Below are 6,000 nucleotides of genomic sequence, written 5' to 3' on the forward strand. Positions count from 1 at the left end.
GTGTAAGACCATGTCCAGGACATGGTATCGGCTTCGACATGTGAGCCAGCGTAAGACCATGTCTAGGACATGGTATCGACAATTTACCCTCTTGTGTAGGGCTTATCGAATATCCTTTAGTATTCCAAATGGTTCCACGGGTTATATTAAACTTATGATAAAGATATGAAAGGATATAATCATGTTATGGGTGGTATAGGTTCTTACTCAAAACTCATGAGATATGAGCTTAGTTATGATGCCTTAATGGTAAGGATGAAATTGAGTAAGTTCTATCTATGAGAATGATTTCAGGATGATCTTGAAATCTTTGGCTTATACTTGTGATGTGTAAATATGTAATAAATCTACCATTTTTAAATCAATAATTTTGTGCTGGTTTATAATATGATATGTGTTTAAAGATGCATGGTTGATGTTGTTACTTATTTACATGCAACTTACTAAGCTTTATGCTTACTCCATTTCCTTTCCATTTTCTTATTGCATCGCCAAGCTAACTCGGGGATCAATGGACGTCGGAGGCTCGATCACACTATCAATCAGAATATTTGGTATATATAGATTTATCATTTTGAGTATGGCATGTATAGGGACTTGGTCTTTTTTCTAAGTGTCATATTAATTTAGCCAAATATGTTGGCTTGGCATGAAGGTTGATTCATTTTGTATAAGGCCATGGATGATGGCTAATATTTATTATTACTAAATGCATGTAATGAGGATTTTCATGGATGTGGTTATTACATGGTTTGTATTGATAAGTAGGAGATGTTTGATGTTGTGTCGGTTGGTGCAAGTAAGGGTGGCAAAAAGGCTTGGTAGATAGCCTTATTTTTGTCTACATGGGAAGACACACGGGCGTGTGTCTAGGCCGTGTATGACATACGGTCTACCCCATTGGCGTGTAGTCAGGCCGTGTGTCCCCTGCACCTAAATTTGGCAAAACAGAATGCTCAGTAGTAACCACACGGGCAGAGACACGGCCGTGTGTCTCAACCGTGTAGAGGACACGGCCATAGTACATGGGCATGTGCCCAGGCCGTGTGAAGTCTGCTCCTTAAATTTGAAATTAAATTCGCCACACGGCCTAGCACACGGGCGTGTGCCTTGGCCATGTGCTTCTAAATGGTTGATGACGTAAGAAACAGAATGTCAAGGTTTTAGTACACGGGCTGAGACATGGGCGTGTCATGGCCGTGTGAGGGACACGGGTCATGGACACGGGCGTGTGCCAGACCGTGTGAAAACCTCTGTAGGTTCGAATTGAGAAATAAATCTACACGGGATAGGGACACGGGCGTGTCTCGATAGGTTTAGCCCATGTAAACTACACGGGCCTTCGACATGGCCAAGTTAAGAGGCGACATGGGCGTCTCGCCTTTCCACACGAGCGTGTGCCCCTAGTTGCATTGAAGTTTTTCAAATTTTTTAAAAGTGTTCGGTTTGTTCCCAAACCATTTCCAAAGCATGTTTTGGGCCTCATAAGACCATATTAGGGATATAAAAAGGAAGTTTAAAAGTTTTAAATTTGAGCGAAATTTTATGACTCGAAAATGTTTGTATGCATGTATTTAAGTCTAGTAACGCCTCGTACCCTATCTCGGCATGGGATACGGGTAAGGGGTGTAACATTTAGTGGTATTAGAGCTACGATTTAGTCGATTCTCGGACTAATGTAGCGAGTGTACGAGTCTAGCTATACATGCCATATATATGATATGATAGTGTGACGGCTCTTGACGAATTTAAATTGTGTTTTCGTATAGAAAATGGGTCCCAACGGAGCAGTGGCGGATGATGTAGAGAGTAATGTGCCGGCTTCTGCTGAGGGGACCGTACTAGTCGAAAGTGGTCCCGTGACACTGAGTCAGGGCAGAGGGTTAGAGAAGCTTACCTCTATATTATAGATGCTTGGTATTCGGAGTTTGTTTGTGCAAATCTGAACACTCCACCTCCTCCACCCCCTCCAGTCTCCCAGTCTACCCCTATAGCTCCCCAAGTGGTGGAGATGTTAAGAAGGGAAAACCTCTAGTTGACAGAATTCAGAAGCAAAAGGGCTGAGGAATTTATAGCGAATATAGATAATGACCCAGAGAGGGCAGAGTTCTGGCTAGAAAATACAATTAGGGTATTCAATGAATTGTCTTGCACACTTGAGGAGTGCATAAAGTGTGTTGTGTCACTCCTTTGAGACTCGGCCTACCAATGGTGGAACACCTTTGTGTCGATTGTACCAAGGGAAAGGGTTACATGGGAGTTTTTCCAAGAGGAATTCAGAAAGAAGTGTATTAGTCAGAGGTTTACAGATTAGAAGAAAAAATAATTTCGAGAATTGAAGCAAGGCCGAATGATAGTAACAAAGTATGAGCGTGAGTTCGTGAGGCTCGACAAATACGCTAAGGAGTGTATATATACCGAAGCCATCATGTGCAAGAGATTTGAAGACGGATTAAACGAAGACATCCGATTATTAGTTGGCATCTTAGAGTTAAGGGAGTTTGTAGTCCTTTTTGAGAGAGCTTGCAAGGCAGAAGAGTTGGTCAAGGAGAAGAGAAAAGTTAATAACGAGTCTCGTGACTCAAAGAAAAGAAAAATGGGAAGATCATTTCAGACCTCATCCAAGAGATCAAGAAAGTTTCCTACTCGATCAAATGCGTCAGTAGGATTCTCGAGCAGAAATAAAAATAAGCAGTATACAGTGTCTAAAGCTCAAACCACTTCTGTCGTGAGTGTGAAAATGGTGATTGATCCAGGGTCTACCCATTCATATGCTTGTGTGAAAATGGTGTCCAACATGAATATGTTTGTTGAGTCTACAGAATTTGTAATAAAAGTGTCAAACTCGTTAGGCAAGCATGTGATAGTTAACAATGCGTGTAGAAACTGTCCTTTGATGATTAGAGGTCATTGTTTTTCGGCTAACCTCATGCGACTATCGTTTGATAAATTTGACCTAATTCTTAGCATGGATTGGTTGACTATTCATAACATGTTAATAAACTGTGATAGTAAGTTTATTGAACTGAAATGTGAAAATGGGGATATTATTCGGGTTGAATCAGGTGAACTAGGTAGCTTACCTATACTGATTTCTTCTATGACTGCTGAGAAATACATGAGAAAAGGGTATAAGTCCTATCTTGCGTATGTGTTGAATACCCAAGAGTCGAAAGTAAAGATTGAGTCAGTGCTTGTGGTATGTGAGTAACTAGATGTGTTTTTGGAAGAGTTGTCCGAATTGCCTCCAACTAGGGAAGTCAAGTTTGGTATTGAGTTGGTCCCTGGTACGGCACCTATTTTAGTTGCCTCGTATAAGATGGCACCGTTGGAGTTAAAAGAGTTGAAGGTTCATCTACAAGATTTAACGGATAAGGGTTTTGTGAGACCGAGCTATTCTTCGTGGGGTGCTCCGGTACTTTTTGTGAAAAAGAAAGACGGGTCGATGAGGTTATGTATAGACTACAGATAGCTCAACAAGGTGACTGTGAAGAACAAGTATCCTTTGCCAAGGATCGATGATCTAGTCAACCAATTGAAAGGAGCCACAATGTTTTCTCAGATAGACTTAAGGTTTGGTTATTACCGGCTAAGAGTTAAGGAGCAAAATGTACCAAAAACCGTGTTTCAGACGAGGTACGGGCACTATGAGTTCCTTGTCATGCCCTTTGGCTTAACAAATACTCCCGCTGTGTTTATGGATTTAATGTATCTTATTTTCCGACCGTACTTGCATAAGTTCGTTATTGTTTTTAGCGATGGTATATTAATTTATTCTCGTGATGAGAGTGAGCACACAGAGCATTTGAGAACTGTTTTGAAGACTTTAAAAGATAAGCAGTTGTATGCCAAGTTTAGTAAAAGTGAGTTTTAGCTTCGAAAGGTCAGATTCTTAGGATACATCGTGTCCGGTGATGGAATTAGAGTTGACCTGAGTAAGATCTCAGCTATTGTTGGGTGGAAACCGTCGAGGAATGTATCAGAGATTAGAAGCGTTTTAGGCTAAGCAGGTTACAACAGACGATTTGTTAAAGGATTCTCCATAATTGCTACTTCGGTGACGAGGTTGCTATAGAAGGATGTCAAGTTTGAATGGACGGAAAAATGCCAACAGAGTTTCGAGAAACAAAAGGTGTTGTTGACTGAAGCTCCAATTTTAGTGCAACTGATATCGGGAAAAGAATTCATAGTGTATAATAACGTATCCTTGAATAGATTGGGATGTGTGCTCATGCAAGAAGGCAAGGTAATAGCATATGCCTCGAGAAAACTGAAGCGCCATGATAAAAACTATTTGATTAATGACTTAAAGTTAGCCGCCATAGTGTTCGCACTGAAGATTTGGGCTCACTATGAGTTTTTAGTGATGCCGTTTGGGCTCACTAATGCCCTTGCAGTTTTCATGGATCTGATGAATCGGGTATTCAGACAGTATTTAAATCGATTTGTGGTGTTGTTCATAGATGATATTCTGATTTATTCTCACAACGATTTCGAACACGCTAAACACTTAAGGCTTGTACTTCAGATTTTGCGAGATAATCAGTTGTATGCAAAATTTAGTAAATGTGAATTTTAGCTAAGGGAGGTTAGCTTTCTGGGACATGTTGTATCCGCTTCAGGTATTAGAGTTGATCCAAACAAAATTTCAGCCATTCTTGATTGGAAACCTCCGAGGAATGTTTCTGAAGTTCGGAGCTTTCTGGGACTCGCTGGGTACTATCGATGATTCGTTAAAGGTTTCTCGATGATCGCAACACCGTTGATGAAACTACTCCGGAAAGATATCAAGTTTGAGTGGTCAGAGAAGTGTCAGACAAGTTTCGACCAGCTGAAAACCCTTTTGACAGAGGCTCTTGTGTTAGTTCAGCCGGAGTCTGGTAAAGAGTTCATAGTCTACAGTGATGTTTCTTTGAACGGTTTGGGTTGTGTGTTGATGTAGGAGGGTAGAGTTGTTGCGTATGCTTCGAGACAACTAAAGCCTCATGAGAAAAATTATCTAACGCATGATATCGAGCTAGTTGCGATTGTGTTTGCTCTTAAAATTTGGCGTCATTACCTATTTGGAGAGAAATGCCATGTTTATACTGATCATAAAAGCCTAAAATATTTAATGACTTAGAGAGACTTGAATCTGAGACAACGACGGTGGCTTGTATTATTAAAGGATTACGAAATTGTCATTGATTATCATCCAGGTAAGGCAAACGTGGTGGCTGATGCCCTAAGTTGAATATCTCTATTTGCTCTTCGAGCAATGAATGTACATTTGTCTATTTCCGCTGATGATGTGCTGTAGCGGAATTAAAAGCAGAACCAGTGTTAATACAGCAAATTTATGAAGCACAAAAAATCGATGATGAATTGGTTGCTAAACGAGCTCAATGTGATTCTAATACGGGTTCAGAGTTTCAAATTGACGACAATAATTGTTTAAGATTCAGAGGTCGATTATATGTCCCGAGAAATTTAGAACTTACTTCGATGATTTTGAGTGAGGCCCATAGTAGCCGAATGTCGGTCCATCCTGGTAGCATGAAAATGTACAACGATCTAAAAAGGAAATATTGGTGGCATGGTATGAAAAGAGACATTTCTGACTTTTTTTCTAAATGTTTGATATGTCAACAAGTGAAAGCGGAGCATCAGGTGCCTTCGGGATTACTACAGCCGATCATGATACCTGAGTGAAAATGGGATCGAGTAACGATGGACTTTGTATCTGGTTTACCGTTGACGCGGAGCAAGAAAGATTCAATCTGGGTTATTATTGATAGATGACGAAGTCCGCTCATTTTATCCCTATTCGTACGGATTTTTCACTCGATAGATTGGCAGAATTATATGTTTCTTAAATTGTTCGACTACATGGAGTACCTACTTCTATTGTTTCTGATAGAGACCCCAGATTTACATCCCGATTCTGGAGAAAATTGCATGAAGCGATGGGTACTAAGTTACATTTTAGCACTGCTTCCATCCCCAGACAGATGGTCAATC

This window comes from Gossypium arboreum, chromosome 6 (assembly GCF_025698485.1).
Source record: "Gossypium arboreum isolate Shixiya-1 chromosome 6, ASM2569848v2, whole genome shotgun sequence".
Classification (NCBI taxonomy): domain Eukaryota; kingdom Viridiplantae; phylum Streptophyta; class Magnoliopsida; order Malvales; family Malvaceae; genus Gossypium; species Gossypium arboreum.